The 18958-nt window shown below is 42.0% G+C and overlaps 1 long non-coding RNA gene across 5 annotated transcripts; it reads right to left on the reverse strand.

Moving 5' to 3' along the window:
- Window positions 1-6: 6 nt before the first annotated feature.
- Window positions 7-17220, reverse strand: LOC143821962 (uncharacterized). Of its 5 annotated transcripts, XR_013225996.1 has the most exons (7): window positions 16944-17220; window positions 16240-16273; window positions 8617-8761; window positions 6545-7679; window positions 3731-5183; window positions 527-645; window positions 7-147 (listed from the first exon to the last, which is right to left on the reverse strand). It is a non-coding gene; the product is annotated as an uncharacterized LOC143821962 (long non-coding RNA). The 5 variants fall into 5 exon arrangements; XR_013225995.1 differs by having other exon boundaries at window positions 16240-17220; XR_013225997.1 differs by lacking the exons at window positions 16240-16273; window positions 16944-17220 and having other exon boundaries at window positions 6545-6819; window positions 7542-7679; window positions 8617-9238.
- Between the last annotated feature and the right edge of the window lie 1738 nt (window positions 17221-18958).

Below are 18958 nucleotides of genomic sequence, written 5' to 3' on the forward strand. Positions count from 1 at the left end.
GTGTCATTATAAAGTTTAGAGGTAAACTCTGGTAACTTAATTTCTGGGAAAACATCATTTCCTTACAACAGAAGATCCACTGCCTTGAGATGGTCCCTCAAGGTGGCTGGATTCTTTGTAACAGGTGCACTTATGTCTCTTGCAGAGCTAGAAAAAGTACAGAAGAGGGTGATCAAGATGATTAGGAGACTGGAGCACCTTTTCTATACGGAAAGGGTGAAGAGTCTGAGATCTTTTTAGTTTAGAAAATAAATGACTAGAGGACATGATAGAGGTTTACACAATTCTGCATGGAGTGGATTGAGTTGACAAAAGACAGCCTTGTCTCCTGTTCCCAAAATACTAGAACTCGAGGACATCCAATGATGCTGGTGTGCAGTAGATTCAGGATGGACAAAAGGGAATATTTCTTTACACTGCGTGAGATTAAAAGGTGGAATTTGCAGTGAGAGAATGTAGTAAAGGCCACAAGCACAGACAACTTTACACAGATTAATGGAGGACAGGTCTATCATTGGATACTCACTATGGGGAGTAAAGGGAGCCTCCATGTTCAGAGGAAGTCAGCAATTGCCAGGAAACAATGTCAGGGGAAGACTGTAGCCACTGCCCTGTTGTTATCCCTCCAGAGAAACTGGTTGGTCACTGTGTAACAACATGGGATAATAGTGTAAAAAAACCCAAAAGCAATCACCGTGATTAATGGTTCCTGTATTTTGTAATAATTGCAATTACATTATATATGACCATTAATTGGATAAATGTTGAGGATGTCACAAGTTAATATGAGCCTGTAACATAAATTTGAGAACGTCCTAGCCATATCATGCTGCAGAACAGCTTATATAATGAGATGAAAACAAGCAGTCAAGAGTCCTAGCTTAGTAATCCTGTAGACAGGCCAACAGCTGTACATAAGCAGATGACAGGCATCTAGATAGAAGCCCGTTTTATAGCTGATCTTCCTCCGTTGTTATTCTTACTGGGTCTACCTCAGGAGTTGTCTTCCGATTACTTACAACTCTACACTTAGACACTTTTTCTTAATCTGGTGCAATGCATTCTGTTCTAACATTAGCTGGCAAACTGCTCTCCCTGTGTGAGAGGATGGTGGACTAGTTGAACTACTGATCTGATCCAGCAGGGCTCTTCTTATGTTCTTATGAAACGGCACCGTGCTCCAAAAGCCCTGGTGCAAATAAACCTAAATCTTAACGGGGCATTCTGATCACACAGCTAAGGTTCTGGAGCAGTTCTGGTTCTGGAGCAGTGACCATGTGATCATGGACAGAAAAGGGGTGCTGTATAGGCCCCAGAGACAGAAGTCCTGGCGAAAGAAATTAAGCTCTTCTTTCTCTTGCCTCTCCTTGGGCATCCAAAAGGCAGGGACCTCAGCACATGCATTCATCTTTGGAATCCCATCTGCCCCATTTCATGTCTGTTGGTTGAGCCCTGACACTGCAAATCGGTTGCAAGAGTCATTCCAGCAAGTCCTGGCACAGGCAACCTGTACTAAAATGTTGTTTTAGTGTAACTGACAAGGCTGATGACCAGTTCGGCTCCGGGGGTGCTATAACCAGATTGGCCTCCTGTCTTTGTCCCTGCCAACTGCTTGTACCCAGTGACTCTCGGCAGGACTGATGCCAGCCAGAGCATGTGACACCACACAAACTGGTTTGATGCAGAATCCTCAATCCCAGCTAAATCACTGGGAATGAATCATTTACCAGATGTCTTGGGATGGGAGCCAAGGATAGGCAACACCAAGAACTGCAGTTTCTTTGGTGGTGGTGCTACTATGAACATCGGATCAGATATTAATCATGAGATGGACCCGGAAAGGGGGGGGGATCTCTTTCTATGCTCCATAGAGTCAAATGAACTCAGCGCCCGGCACTGTGTTGTAACTACATCTGCATTCTTCCTTCCTGGAAATAATTCCTTTGGGGCAGAGAGCCAAGGGGTAATCAGAGCGGCCACGAATACTTAGCTCTCATCTCTGGACTCATTGAAAATTCTGCCCCCAAACTGGAGCCCTGATTAGCACTATTTGAATTATATTTTTTAAAAGGATGTTTCCTACTATAAAGGTAGGATGCTTGTAGTCATAGTGATTGACATCCCTAGACCAGTGATTTTCAGCACATTTTTGGGTTGAGGAACCCTAGTAACATATATTAGACCCCCAACTCCCTCTTCTTGCTTCCCCATGTAAAAACTTGTTATCTCCCCGCTCTTAATGCTGTGCTATATTAACCTTTACATTCCAGAACCCAAGCGCAGTGCCACTGCCCTGCCAATACAAGCATACATAGAAACATAAATAAATCCAGACCTATTCTCTCCTGTTTTATCACTCAAAAATAAGAGATTGATTTTGAACATTATGCAATGAAGGATGCAAGATGCATCATATAGCAGATCGGTTACATGTGACTGACTCATGACACTCCCATTTTCAGAGTGAGGGGAACTGTCTTGTGTGAGAAGGTCATAAACTTAGGGAGCTGGGAGGTCATAAAGTTTCATGGTTCTCCTGGCGAATGTTCGTATTAACCTAAGGGCACCATGGAACCCTGGTTGAAAATGTGATTTCCAGTGAAGCTCTTCTAATCCTTTTTGAAGTTGGGGAGATCCTTCCCCATTGGGAGTCATATCCTTGCAATAGCATGCCATAATGTTGACAGTATTCCCAAGAAGGTACGGGTTCCAGCCTTGAACTGGACAGATCGGGTTGTGAATTTTCTCAGCAGAACTAAGGCAGCAAAAGTGTTCAGTCAAGTTGTGAACCACCTCTCAGAATCTATCTCCAATTATATCCCCATTTATCAGAAAGCATTCTGCAACCCATTCTGGGGCAGCTAGTTCTACCTCTACATTTATCTGCAGCAAATCTATATTTAAAATGAGAATATTTGAGTGCTGAACTTGCTTATAAATAAGTCACATTCAAATCGGCTAGCATAATGCACACCAGACCCATAGCCATACAGTAGATGGACTCTAGCAATGGAGACTGAAGACCCAATGAAATGCTATCAAGCACAGGAAGGCCTGTTGCCATTAATAAAGCAATGTTGTACTGGACATGTGTCTCATCAAGCATACCAAGACGGGACTAATGGACCTTAACTCTTCCGTTTTGGGCCTTCCTGCTTGAGTTAATGGTCCAGACAGTGGCAACAGGACATTGGTTGCCAGATCTCTAATGACTGATTGCTTTGTGAGGTCTCTGAACTTTGTCCTGCAGGAGACCAGACTGAGATTCTGCAGCAACAGCCTGGGAGGGTGTGGAGGGAAGAAATGGATAGTTGTTGATGTATTGAATTGGTTTATACTTATATTGCTCTTATCATATCATTTGGTACATTCCAATTGTTTCCATGTGACAGACTACAGAAATAGCCTGGCGAGAACAATTTGTACAAGGCCACAAAGATAGCCGTGGTTAATGTAGATGTGAGGTGTCTTCTACCCAGGTCAGGTTTTGATGGGCACACACTTGTGGCACCTGTTCAGCTGATCATTACGCAATGGAGGGGTGTATTGGATCTGATCACAGAAAACAGCCAAAAGTTTCCTCTGGGCTCCATTAGCAAGAAGATTACAAATGAACATATAGTACTCTTAAACCACTTTGAATGATAATCCAAATGCTTTCTCGCAGCTACAAGCACAACTTCAGGGGCTACCTTGATTATACCTAGTATTTAGCCGGAAATCCAGTTACCTTCCTTCTTCTATGAGCAGTCAGAAGAGAGCTATTTCTTGGCCTGTATTTTAGTGGGGCCAACTATGTGCTATCCTTCCCAGGGCTTCTTAGCAACTGCTCAGACACTGTGCAATGAAGGAAGACAATTCTGAGCTGCTTTGAAATGATCACATCTGAAGGAAGCATCTGTACAGGGGAAACAAGATGGGCAGTTTCCTTAAACAGAGTTAGTCTGGGGCCATGACTGCTGAGTGTCCTAAAAGTCAAGTGAAGACTTGACTTTCCTGAGAGGTGAAGACTGAATCACTGTGAGCATTTCCTCGGCTTGTTAAGTGCACAGCATCATTAAGGTATTTTTAATGAGTACGCCCCAACTTGGATTGTCATGTTGCACATTTAATCTATTCAGTGTCTGGTGCATGATCTAGTGTGCCAATAGGTGTGAGTTAAAAACAACACCCTTTGCTGTGTGAAGGATAAGGGTGTTAGCCATGGGGCCAGTAATTACAGGCTGAGTTATTTTTACATTGCAGTATGGAAGAAAAACCAGTCAAAGAGTAAAGGAAAAGCTGGGAAAGCCACTTGGAAGGCATAAGCAACTTTCACTTAACTCTTGGCCAAATACTCAGTAAAAATTGCCGGGACGAGGGGGTCATGTGCTGCACATTTTTTCTTGTCGCCATTTGGCACCTGGCTGTTTTACTTTTTTTGTCAGAAAGGTTTTCTGTCATAGCTTTACTTTGAGCCATAAGAATATTTCACGCCTTCATACATTTTAATTAGTTCATATGGCTAAAGACAAACTGCTTCTGGGACTAATTCCCAGACCTCTACTACTGGAAAGGTGAGGGCCATGCTGCTTCCCAGAAAGAAATGTCTAACCTTGCGCTTTAGCCTACTGGTTCCTTAAAACAGCTTGGCACAGAAGACAACCTTTAAAAAATAGCTCAGATATAAAATGAGAAGGTCACAGCATTTAAGTAAGTCCAGCAATGTGTTATAGAACAGCCAAACTACTTCAGAAATCAACCAAGAGGCAAGATAAGTCCATTTGCACAATTGCAAATATATACCTTAACATTATGGATATGCCAATTATCCATAAAGGTTCTGTGACCCAAACATTGGCTATTGTGAGTCCTTAATAAGTAATTGACACATATGAAGTCTCTATATAAATAATATACAGAGATGCATCCTGTGCAGTTGGTTAGAGCCCTATTTGGTTTGATAAGGAAATACATCTGGGTCTAGATTGGTTGCAGAGCCCTGGTTTAAGTCCTCTCTGACCAGGCAAGCTCAACCCTCAGCACTACAAAATGAGATGACACAGGGTCAGCACAGCACTTCATGACTAAGGCAGAAGCCACATCTGCAGTTGTGAGGAAAGGCCTTGAGAGCTGATAGCTTCTATTCCTGGCCAGAATTGCAAGTATTTGTTAGCAGCTCACAGCTCATTTTCAGGTATTTGCTGTAAAAACAAAGAAAATGTGAGTGTGCTTGGAAGCCTTCAAGGTACCATTGTGCACTCCAACTCTTTCCCTGTTTTCAGGGACACAGGAGGTATTTTGCACAGAAGATAGAAAAGCCTTTGTCCTTGACTTCAAATTATACAACTCACAATATCCAGGCTTGTAGATAGGTTGTTTTGTGTTGAGAGGTTAAAAATGACACTTGTATTGTCACAGTACCTACAAGTCCCCAAATGCTGTAATGTTCCAAGTTACAACATTCAGTGAGTTCTAATTCTCAGAAATACTGTCCAAAACCAGGTATAGCAAATAGGCAAATGCCAATAGGAGATACAATACAGATTGTGTCAGGAAGAATTACATTATTTTATTTTTAAAAAAATTTTAAAAATTAAAATTCAAGCCTACATACCAAAATGCACACATTCATATCAAAAGGAGACATACAACCAACAGCCAACGTCCAAGAAAAATGCCCCCCAAGCCATTTATAAAACATGCACCAAATCCTCGCTCCTAACAAAATGTACACTCATCGAGCATTTAAAAGAAACGGAAACTCAACAATAATAATCAACCCACCACGAGATGACTGCTCAATTTACAACCTCCTTCCCTCTAAGGAAGAATTATATGATTATATGGCATGTGTAATATACCCAGAAGATTCTAAGATTATCCAGCTGCCAGGCAAAAGATGTTTGGAGGTGTTTTGCCATTGCCTGCTCCCACGTTGTGACCTTGGTATTACTTGGAAGTCATCCTTCTAAGTGCTAACCAGCAGGGCTAGTCAACCTGTGGTCCTCCAGATGTCCATGGACTACAATTCCCATGAGCCCCTGCCAGCAAATGCTGGCAGGGGCTCATGGGAATTGTAGTCCATGGACATCTGGAGGACCACAGGTTGACTAGCCCTGCTAACCAGGACCAACCTTGATTAGCTTCCATGATCTGATGGGATTGATTGCTTCCCAGAGCAAACCAGATTGGAGTCATGAGGAAGAAATAGATGCAGAATTTACAAATTGTATGTGATTGGTTCTAGGGATAAATTTGAAAAAGTTTTTCTGTTTTTCAACTACTCAGCTGCTGGATCTCTTCAGGCTCACCTGAGTCATCAGAAACTTAAAACTTCCATGGCCCACTCTCCTAACACTAAGTAATCTAAGGGGTAACAAATTCTATATCAGAAGTTGATAAGAGCTGTTGTGCCATGCAGCTGTTGGAAAATCCAAGCAAAGAACAAATTGCTCTTTCATCAAGCAGACTTGACCCCTTTTATTATTTATGTGCTTGTCACCAAGGGCACACGTAACCTCGAGGAGGGCAGAATTCATGTTGTCATACCTGTGTGACTCACCTGTTGACTGCTTATTTACTGTCATGTGGTACTGTTGACACTCCTTGCCATGTTGGCTACAACACACAATTCAGTCCTCGGAACCACTGGAAGGATGAAGTAGCTGGCTTCTGCCTAGCTAGTCCTTACAGCTTGCTGTGCTAAGCCTGGATGCTGTGGTCAAACAGCTGAGAGTGGTCAAGCAGAATCTGAATCCAGATAAGATGGCATTGATGCTTGTTGATGGATTGGAAGGGGTTACGCTGCCTGCCTTCTAGCTAGTCCACACCACATCCCTTCAGCACCAATTCAAGGCAGCATGCAGAAAAGAATTAAAGTAACAAATCACATTAGATCATCTTTAAAGAAAATACATTCCACAACAGCCAGAGGAAAACAGACAAACAACTTGCTGAATGACTAACAGTGCCCATCTAAACGGAGCTTTAACCTTCCAAATCCACTGACTTAAGTGGACGCAGTAGTGTGTCACTCTTGTTTAGGATGGCACTACAAAATAGCCTCAAAGGGTCCGGTATGATTTGGCCTTTGCACTGCTTCCTAAAGAATTAAAAGCGAGACATCTTCTCAGTCAATCGCAGAAGACTGTTCTATGACACAGGGGTAGACACAGCAAAAGTCTGTGATTGAACACTGGGAGTTTTTACAATTTTTCCAGTGGACACAGATAGATGATCCTGCTGAGATGACTGAACTTCCCACACAGGTTTATATGAGGAGAGAGGGTCTTTCAGGCACACAGTTCAACAGGGTGCTGCAGTTTGAAACCACTGTAGCTGCTGTGCTGTCTTCAAGGGCAGCTCCTTATAAAGCACATTACAATAGTCTTGAGGTTCTTGATTTAGTGTGGCTAGACTGGCTGAGCAATGAAGGGAAGATAATTTACAATCTAATTGAAGATGGAGCAGGGGGGAGGAGTCTTTGCAAGCAAAACAACTTGTTTGTCCCATAACCATGTCCAGCAAAACTTCTAAGCTTTTAACAAAGATAGACTCACCAAGGCAGGTAACATAATTTGTTCCAATACATCAACAAGCAACAGGGCCATCTTATCTTGGTTCAGCTTCCATTTGTCCTCCTCAGCTGTTTAACCACAATATCCAGGCACTGGCTCAGCACAGACTGCTTCTGGAGGCTTATATAAAGAGAAGTAAAGCTGCGTGTCATCAACAAACCTCTGGATGATCTCATTTAGTGGATTTAAAGAATATTAAATAACAGGGGTGTGAGTGGCAACACCTAGCAGGAAACATCCCAAACAATAGGATCCAGGTTTCCAGGAGTGCTAGAAGTTATCCTTGTTTTGCAACTGACAACCCAGAGTCCCCTGTTCTCATATAACTCCATTATCTCAGACCTTCAAGATGCGAACAAACCTGCCAAATAACTGGGTAAAGCATCTATGGAGTTGAACCTGAAGGAGGTCATCCCACCAAACTAAAAAAATTTTTAAAGTTGGAGATATAACATTTTACACAATCTTAGAATAATTCTGCTTTAATAAATATAGTCTCTCTCTCTGTATGTATGTATGTGTGTATACACACACACACACACGCTTAAAACAAGTTTAAAATGTATCTGAAAGACTAAAGATAATACAGATAGTATACATTTCAAGGAAATAGTCAGTAGTCCCTAGAAAGATTTTTATATATAAAAATGCATAAACACATATAGTAAAATACTACAAACAATATATAGTCCAATATATATTGTCACAATATATATTGTGAGATACAAATTGCCCTGTAGGGCAGCCCCAGAATCAAGCTGGGCTTGGGAAAACTGGGCAATTTTCCTGGCTCTTTTGACTTCTAAGAAGTGTCAATGAGATCCAATTACAAACTTAGCTGGCCATCTTTTTAGTCATTATTGCAGATGTTTGTCTCAGGAAAGACTTGATTCACTTCTGATTCTTTTCCCACTGACCTTGCTCTGTTCTTCCTGGCAACCACTGTTGGTAAGATACCTCTTTAAAAATACATTTGATTAGTAGGTTAACCAGGTCTGAGTGACAATTTCTCTTAGGGTTCCTTGAATCTTTTATCTACCTGCTAGGGCCTGCTCACCTTGAAAGGAATGTTGCTCACAAGTACTGGGAATCTCTCAGATGATGCAACCAGATCCTTTTAGCTCTGTGCCTGGATATATGCAGATTCCTCTTGGCTAAGAAGAACTGAAATATCTCATTCCCTTCATGCAAGGTAGGTTGCCCTATGGAAAAAAGAATGACCCCACAGGACTGATGCAATGCAGAGTGATTTCTTCTCATCTTTAAGGGTTAAGATGTCACAGACATTATACTGGAAGTGTGGTATGGACTGAGATAATGAATCAAAGCAAATGGCTGGGCTACCACTCTCATAGGGAAAAATACAGAAGGTAAAAACGATTGTGCTTGTTTGGCTTTTCCTGATGAACGAGGCGGTTTGCTGTTCTGCACATGCCACCTTCTACACAATGTGAAAATACAGGAGCACACACAGTGAAATGCTCTAGAGACCCAGTTGCAGCTCTGGTGCCTTTTACCAGCGTGGTCAGTTCAGGGAAATTCTCCATGTCACTTCCCCGCATGCATAATCGGTTACTCTGGGTTTTGCCGCCGTCGCGCCCCGCCCCGCGCATAACCGGTGTGCTTCCCCCTCCGCGTTTTCCATGTGACCCGAAATCGCCGTTTTGGCGGCCATGCATAATGGGCCTAATGGGCACCATCAGCTACAAGCACAGAAATAACTAATCCTTTGGTACACTGGCATAAAAGCAGGAGGAAGAGATCCTGGCCTAGGAGCATGGACAGGCTATTAAAAGGAAGTGTAATCTGCTTCCTGGGGGAGGACGACCAGTAGAGGATGAACATCTGCAATCCAGTTTCCATACCAAACCAAGACAGCAGCCCAACCAGGAGAAAGTCCAAACAACATGGCTTAGAAGATTCAACTTTTTGCCCATAAGGTTCCAAGGGTCAGGACACCGGAGAGCAGGAAAGCTATTCTGCTAACTATTGAAATGCTGTAGTTCCACAATCATTCCATAACTGCCCCTCCCCTCATGTCCTCCTCCTCCTGATTCTTTACCTCTTACTCAACATCTATGCTAATAAATTGACCATTAATGGAAGTAATTACTGTTGGTGCTGATAGCTGTTTTTAATTTTTAGTTATGATTTTAAAGTATGGCTGACATTTTTTTATTGTTAACATAAATTTTATTGTATTATTGTTGGTGTAGTGGTTAAGAGTGGTGGCTTCTAATCTGGCGAGCCAGGTTTGATTCCCTGCTCCTTCACAGCCCCGATAGTGCTGTTCTGACTGAGCAGTGATATCAGGGCTTTCTCAGCCCTACCTACCTCACAGGATGCCTGTTGTGGGGAGAGGAAGAGAAGGAGATTGTAAGCCGCTTTGAGACTCCTGGTAGAGAAAAGCGGCATATAAGAACCGACTCTTCTTATAATGTAAGTTCAACTGTTGTTAACTTCTCAGAGATGGTGAGTCCGAGAGGGGCCGTATATAATTCGATTAATAAATAGAAATTTGATTAACAAATAAAACAACAGATCTAGTAGTAAAGGAGGGGCACTTGATACAGCCTGTTAGCGAGTTACAGACTGGCAAGATAATTTAACAGAGCCATGTTGCCACCTTGTAACTGGGCAACTGGCTGTACCCAAGAACCTCTGAACACACATAAACGTTTACCGCTTCCCCTCTCAGAGAAATACTCCTTTGTTGTTCCATCAACATGAGAAAGCGTCTTGCCGGAATCAGGGAGGGGGTTGCACAACCCAAACTTAGTTCACAGGACTTAAGCAGAATGGGGGTTGAGGGGTGGGCAGGGAAGAATTAGTAGGTTTCATGAGCATTAACAATAGGGTCAGATGGAAAGCACAAGGGACTTGTGAAGATCTCCGCTGCATTAAAGAGCAAATGTGATTGAGTTCAATATATATAGACCCTTCTCCTACTCCAACCTCCAGAGTTCATATATTTCCACAATCTTACCTCATCTCTGCCTAACAAAATCCACACCTTTAGGCAGCGACAACAGTGGGAGCTGGCTATGCAGAAGACTCTGTGACTGTTTGCATGATGAACCCACAAAAAGAACAACATCTCCTTGTAAGACCCACACTTGGGTATTTTTCAACACAAACATCACATCAATAGTAATAACAAACACTGAATACGAGACATGGTGTAGCAGCAGAGGTGGGAAGCTGGCAAAAACAACCATTTGTGACTTGCCTACAGCCTTCCTCCCCCCTTCTTTCCGTGGCTGGGATCAGCCCTGAAACAGACATCATTGTAAAACAGAGACGTCTCAGCACTTCCTCCACCTACCATTGAGTAAACAATGTGGAATCCAGAGCAAGGTTTCTATACTTGAGCATGCACCTTGGGCCATGACTCCCTTTCTTTGAGAAGTTCAGTTTTTCCTGTGGTCTGGCCTTAATCAGAGCCCTGCCTGGTCACAGAACAAAATCCTGTAAGCCCCGAATGCAACAGTTCCTGCCTGAATTTTCAGTTCCTGCCTGGTAAATGTTTCCAGTATCCTTTCCTGAGACCACATTTCGCTTCTCTCTGGAGGCAGCATCAAGCCAAACACCTACAGCTTTCTGACAAAGGACCTTTCATGAGTAGCTGGTGAAACAGCTTTTCCAAGGGCAGCTTACTGCTCCAGCCTCTTGGGACTCAAAGAGCTACTGCAAGCATTGATTATTGACCCCTCAGGAGCTGTACCTAAACAGAGAAGGACAGTGAAACTGGCTCCTCACATGCAAACTGCTGTCACCATGAATTTGTGGACCGGCTTGGGTTCAAGCAAGCTTGTGGCTTACTCAACCAATGTCATGCTGTTTCAGGGACTCTGTGATCACATTGGACCTCCAAAGCAAACTGGAAGTTACCTCTCAATGGAAGCCACATGGGGCTTACTATCCCCCTATTAACAATTCTATTGCTTTCACTCTGACAGATGATGTAAGGTTCCTTTCAGATGGGTAGACTTTGCATAAAGAGGACAAGCAGCACTGCTATGCTATACATCTGGTTGGGGTCTGGATCTTAAAACAATGATTGCCTAGGCGTGCAAACAAAAACAGTGGAACTATCTAATGAGCCCCCCTCAGATGCTGAATTGAAGAAAATTAGGAAACAAAAACAGGAAGGGGGAAGAGATCCATCATCGCTTTTGAAAGGGTCAAACGTCAGATGCCTAGAGAACTGGTGGTAGGCCCTAATGTTCAGGTTTGCTGAAATGCTGACGTTCACAATGCTGTTGAATTCTTTCCACAGCCCAGTTCTGTGCAGCTGAGATGGCTAAGTCCTCTTTGCAAACACCATGATAACAATGGTGGCTTAATTTTCATAATTATGCTCACCAGGACCTCACCTTGCAAGCAAAGTAAGTGGGTGCTTAGCAAGGAGTAGTATACTTGCCTAAATATATTTTTTTAAAGTATTATCATTTAAAGGGAGGGAAAACAGAAATAAGAAAGCCAGACATTTCCTTTCGGTTAAAGCACTGCTTTATCCAATCTGCTCTCCATTGATAAAAATAACAATGAGCAAGGACTCCTCCTGTGGCATGATTACCTCTCCTATGCATTTTGTGAAGGGAGGAAATTATACCATAAGAGATGGAAGAATAAAATCTATTTCCCTTCATCATCTCGGAAGGCCGCAAGTGTCACTCATGGCCTTCCCACATTTCCTGGCATGCCAAAGCCACAATGGCTTGCTACTCAACCCCTGTAGGGAAGAAAACAGGATCTTGCTCCCACTGTCTGGTCTGGTGGTGAGCTGACCTTGGTGCTCTTCAGCTTGGGCCAAACCAAACTCTTCAGTCTGAAACACGTGTAAGCCTTTCCCCACCCCAGACAAAAAAAAAAAATCTACCACTGCTGTTCCTTTTAAGCCCAGTTTATGCATCATTCTAAAACTCAAACACCAATTGCTGAATCTATCAATCATTATTTCGGCCATGGTTTAAATAATGCTATGTGGACACATTTTTGTCCAGGAATCTTGATGTCCAAACCCATAGATATGAACTTTGATAAAAGTGCTCATGTGGCCTGCACCAAGAACTGGCTGATGAGATGGCTGAGGTTACCCTTTCTCAGCTGTGTTCATCTAGGATCCTGTTTATGCCTACCTGAGTTGGCAGAGGGTTTTTTTTTTTTTGATCAGTGAAATCTGCTCATAACAATGTTCAAAGCAGTTTGTCTACGCAAGAACCCAGACTGAAACAGATCTAGGCTATCCACAGAAGACTGGAATGGATTGGTGTCATTCAAGTACCTAGTTCAAAAAGGGGGAAATCTGCTGCCTGATTAACAGTGGCAATGATATTTTGTGTCCTAAGATAGCTTTTTAAGGAGAGTTTTCATGACTGCTTTTAAGGCATCTGGCACTACTCACTCTTGCAGTGAAGTATTTATTACTCCCCTGGAACCAGCAGGGCAATAATCCCCTTGGGTTAAATGTAATAAATAATGAAGGGCAAGGGTTAAATACAATAGTGGTAGGGCAAACCCCACCAAGCAGCTTGTCCACATACTTGTGCTGCGGTAATTGAAATTCATCCAAGCAAACACAATTTGACTGAGCTTTGATTACCATGCTGAAACTTTGTAGAGTGTAAGTCATACATACAAGCAATTTTGACTGCTAAATACCTTGCAAAAAAAATCACAGTGAACTATAGAATGTATCATGTTCATTTCTTCAGTGGTGAGGCTGCGAAGCCCACTCATTGTCCAACGGAGCACAGCAGGATGGCTTTACACAAGCATAATGAGGGTAAAGGTCAGTTCACAGCAACCACCCCTTCAGAGTAAGATCTGTGTTCTATTGAATTTCTCCCACCTATGCGATTAATAGGCTGCCAGATTACTTCAATCCTTCAAGCTCCTTGGTAGACCATAAACTTGACTGAGCTCTACAAGAAGGAAGAAGGTATCCAGAAGTGATCATGCCAACTATCAAAGCCATCTCCATATTCCACATAAATTAACAGGGCTCTGAGGGGAGTAACAGACATGCCAGCTGGAAATTCTCCCATCAGCAATCCATAAATCTCCAGGAGTAGACTACCTTAATGGTTTCCTCACTCCTACAAAGTTTCTGAGTCCCTGTCAGTCTAAATCTCATCACCCAAGATTCATGATGGTCACATCAATGCCCTTCAAAAGCCCCTTCATTGTCCAGAAAAGTATTTCTGGATCACAATAAAAATCTTCAATGGAGACAAGAGATCTTTTGCATCTTCTTTTCCACAGAACCTTCTTGGTTAGAAGCAATGCAAGCCCTGCTTGGAACCAGAGAAGTTGCCCATTTCTTTTCCAAATGACTGCTTGTGCGGAGAGTGTGGAATGTAGAGGCAGTGGGTGTGAATTATAAGGGGGGAGGGCTCCTCTTTGATGGCTGCTGCTCCTGAAGGTCAGTTAGGACTAAATATGCCCCCTTGGGATGAATTGATATAGCACAAACTACAAATCCACCAGTTGGTAGGATTTCTTTCTACTGGGGCCTTGAATTAGAGAGCTGGGAGGGGAAAACTATTTATCTATAACCTTTGCTAAGAGGAGGGGGGGAAGATTAATATCTCTAATGCCTCCTGTGTAGATGACCTTCCCCACTCTTACAAGGAAGGTCTCTCTCTCGCTCTCCCCCTCCCTCGGTTGTGCTGTTTGAAGTGTTTCTCTGTCTCTGAATGGAGGTGACTCACATAGTGAGTTTTCAATGCGGCATCCAGTCTTTTGTTTGCAGTTGAAAAATGTCTCTTTCACAAGGAGCACTGAAGGATTAAAATGCCTTTTGAATCCCTCTGTAAAACACATTGTACAACGAGGAACGGGGTGGGGAGTTTATGAGTTCCTGCTCACCTTGAAGCTAATTTTAAAATTGCAAGTGGTTGGATTGCAAGCAACAGGTTTTCTCAGACTTCTTGGGAGGTCTTTGATGGCCACCCCCTACAAGCTCCTACCTGGGCCTGTATTATGTGCACATAATCCCCCTATTGTGAGCTTCCTTCAAAGCTTGTTGAAGCTTACCTACAGGATGAACTGCCTCAGCAAGAAATCTACATAATAGCCCTGGGTGCAGTATCTCCTCTTGTGATCACAAAAACCTCATAATTCTGTGCGTAAGGAGCTCCCTTGAGCCCCTTTCCTTTTTTTGCCTACCTCATTCCCCATGGGAACTGTATACTGTGAAGAAGCAAATCTTAGGGGAGGGTGATGCCCTGCTGTCCCCTAGAATAAAGAGACAATTAAACTTACGTATTTAGATATTTATATCCTGCTTTCCTTTCAAATGTGGAAACAAAGCAGATTACAACATTGTTTTTCTCTGTTTTATTCTCACAACCACCTTATGAAATAATGTTGGGTTGAGAGATTGACTGGTCAAAGTCACCCTGTGAGCTTCCATTGTGGGATGAAGATTTGAAACTGGGTCTTCCAGATCGAAGTTCAACACTGTCACTATTACACCATGCCTGTTGGCTGGAGGTTAAATCTTGTTTTCACATTTACCAAGTGAAGTTCATAGTAATGAAATCCATTGGAATCAATGGCAGGATCATTAATATGCCTGAATGCTAACATTTCTGATTTTCCAATATTTGTTTTTTTGTTATTGAGCCTGGTATATCTCTTTTTGGATGCTTTAAAGCTTCAGGCCTGACATCCCCACCTCCAAATGATAATCTGGCAATTCTCTGCATGTGGTAAATGCATGTTTTATACCCAAACACACCTGACTGATAATAATCCTCACGTGCCAACAGTCACAGCACACAGCATGATGTGCTTCTATTGTTTCTATGGAGGTTTGCCCAGAACAGACACAACTCAAAAATCCACATGCAAGTCATGGTGAGTATGCCACCAGTGGTCAAATCCTTTTATCCCAAACTTGCAAACAATAACTGTGTGGGAAATATAATAGCACAAGCAATTTAGGCCATCCCATCTCACTGGGTCAGAATAAGGTTCTTCAGTTTTCCTCTTTGCATTTTAGATTGCTGAAATAAGGAAAGCGATTGGTTAGACAAATTCAAATCGGTAGCCGTGTTGGTCTGAAGTAGCACAATAGAATCAGAGTCCAGTAGCACCTTTAAGACCAACAAAGATTTATTCAGGGCGTCAACTTTCAAGTGCAAGCACTCTTCATCAGACTAAGAACTCCTTACATGACCATGAGAATATATAGCAAAAATTAATTCTGTTATATTAGTAAACTGTGTCACACATCCAAATACAGCCAATGATAATTCTTTGCCAAAACAGCCAATCAATCCCCTTGAAATTCAGTTGTTATTCACAAAAACATGGGAGAAATAAAACTGTCTGTGAAAGTGATCAAAGACAATTCTGAAAGCAAAGCAGAACTCTCGAAGGTCTAGACAGTCCAGGAACAAAATCTGTTTTTATCAGAATAGTAAAGAGCCTAATGCATGTTAATTGACCACCCTAAAATGGCTGCCATTCTAAGCTTTCGCCAGCATAATTTGTTGGTCCCCTATGTTTCTCAAGAACAATGTCAAAAGAACAATTACAAACAAGGAAAAAAAGAACTTCCATAGCAGCCTTGCCAGCCACTTGCACACAAACCTTAGCAAACACATGGCTACTCACCAATCATATTTCTCCAGATTACATCCCATTTAGCTGCATTGTAAATACTCACCAAGTCAGAAGAGAAGAGATTTGTGCCGAGCAGTCTAAACAAAGACAGCAAAGCTTTTGTCAAGAAAAACAGTAGGGACAGGCAGGGATGACTCAGTTCTAATCACACCAGGTAGCTAGCCACCTCCAAACCCCACTGGGAAGAGCTGGTCAACAAGTGCTCATGCTCATCTCCCTGAGGGGACCAAGATTTTTGCAAAGACAGCCAAAGAAACAAGAATGAATGTCATGACAGTAAACAAAGTGTCTAGTAGATCAGCAGAGAGAGATCCGTAGAGACAATTATCCAGTAAGCCAACCATCGGAGTGGGAAAGGTCTGGCTAGCAATAGTATTTGGAGATGGAAACAGACAGGATTGAACTCTTACGCTTGAATAGCTTGGAGGAAAAATTCCAGAAGAGTAGCTCTTTTGCAGTAAACAGGAGGCTTGTGAATCCTTAAAGGTTAACAACATTTTATTTCAGCATTAACTTTTGTGGACTACAGCAATATACAACTACAGCATCTGAAAGAGCGGGCTCCAGTCCATGAAGGCTAATGCTGGAATAAAATCCCATTAATCCTTCATGTGCCATAAGGCACAGCTATGGAACAAGTAAACACTTTTATTCCAATTTTAAGAGGGGAGGAAGTTATGCAGAAAACTACAGAGGTTGTCAGAAAGATTCCTGACTGCGGCAGAATGATAGGTAGAATATTCCCACCTCTATGGCACTGAGATGGCTACACCAGATGTGGATGTTCCCATCAAAATGTTTCAAAAGTACATTCAAGACAATAGCATAGAGGAACAGCTGGATATGCACTGGTAATTGTTGCTGGTGATCTTGCGAAGGCCTTGCATGTGGCCCGCATTACAGCAAGAATTGGGAACCTCCTTGTTACTGTACTGCAGGAAGGATGCCTGAAAAGAGCCAAGACATCAGTGTGTAAAAGTCAGAGGGTAAAATGGACAATAACCAGTATATGACACACATGACTGGGGAAACACAGCAGCAGCAATAGGGTACTTTTCCAGTTCCTACACCTTAAGTGTTGCATTTAATGACAAGAGATATTGCAGTCATTAGGACAACATGCATTCAATCCCTCACAGAGAACCAGAATAGGACTGTGTTTAGTTTGTTAGGGGTGCTGCTAGGAGTTGGCTGATTCAGACAAGCAACAGCACAAGATGTCCCACAGAGTTCCATAGACTTCTATAGAAAAGTGCAAAACATAATAACCTGGATATATTTTGCCAGCAGTGGATATGGTTGGTCTCATGTGTCAAGAGATCACCAGCAATACGTGCTCCCATTGCTGTCACCAGAGCGGTGTAACCTTATCTGCATGTGATATTAAATACACCATGGTTCCTGCCTCCTCTTTCTAAATAGTGAATGCCGACAGATTGTCACTGTTGTGGTTATATTGCAATAGTTACATTGCAAAGAGGAAGGGAGAAAGAAAGAGAGGACCCTTTCCTATCATACTGTCCAGCTCACCAGTTAAGATCAGGCTCACTATTCTCTCTGTGCCCCTGCTTCTACATTTAAAGTAGGTGGTGATAGAGACCCTCATGACTTGTCCCCTCATAATCATGAAGCTCCCTCGCAATTATGTGGTTTTCTCCATGGGTGGAAAAGCACAAGCAGGGCTTTTTCAGTAGCAGCACCTTGCTTGCAGAATGTCCTTCACTTTGAGGTATGCCCTATGTTGCTTTCTTTTATGTGCTGGGTCAAAAAAAAAAATTCTGTTCACCCAAGTTTTTAATTACGGAGGTTATTTTTTAATACATTTAGTTTAGAAAGTGTTATTTTAAGCTGTCTGTGATAGTTTTTTATGATCTATGTTTTATGCTTTATACTGGGATCCCCCCATACTGCGTTAAATTAATATCTTTTAATGTTTTGTTATTTATTAGCCAGGTTTAAACATTTTCAAAATAAACAAACAGAAAACAGTTGAAGCAGTCAGGCCTCTGTAGGTTATATTATTTCCCTCCCTTTTATCCTTGTACCTCCAGCTAGGAGAATAAAGTATTTATTTACTCATTTATAGTCCACCTTTCTTACTGAGACTCACAGTGGATTGTAACTAAATACACACACAGTAAGAACAGTATAATGCAAACAATATACAAAAATAGAGAACATTGTACTGAAAACAAAGTACAATACAGGCAGTAAAGCAGTGAGTTAATTGTTATTGTGAAACAATGAAATTAGCTTATTTTTAAGAAGTTATTGCAATTTTTAATGACAGGCAAGATTTCTGTAAATGTGAACAATTTGTTTGGGTTTTTTAATCATGGAGAACTAGGGACAGCTTACAATTTTAAAGAAATGAAATTAGAAAAAAAATAAACTAATAGCTACTATTTAAAAAAAATGTCTGATTTAAAGGCAGTCAGACAATTCAGGGGTAAATGCACATCTATATAACAAAAATCTTGTTCGTTGTTTTGTATAATTTTGTCTATTCTTAAAGAGAAGGTTGAACCCAGAGTCGGGCTCAACTGAATGGTTAACATGATCATCATCAAATGGGTGTTATTTGGCTTTGTTTTTGTTTTTCACTTTGGGTCAATCTCTTCATTCATTAGGTGCTAAACATTAAACTTTTGGCGTCCCTTCGGATTAAAATATCTCCCCGCAAGTAGAAAGCTAGCATGACAAGGAGAACGGGACCCTCGGCTGATTTCCCCAGTCTCCCGCTTGCAAGGCACACCGCAGCC

This window comes from Paroedura picta, chromosome 12 (assembly GCF_049243985.1).
Source record: "Paroedura picta isolate Pp20150507F chromosome 12, Ppicta_v3.0, whole genome shotgun sequence".
Taxonomy (NCBI): Eukaryota; Metazoa; Chordata; class Lepidosauria; order Squamata; family Gekkonidae; genus Paroedura; species Paroedura picta.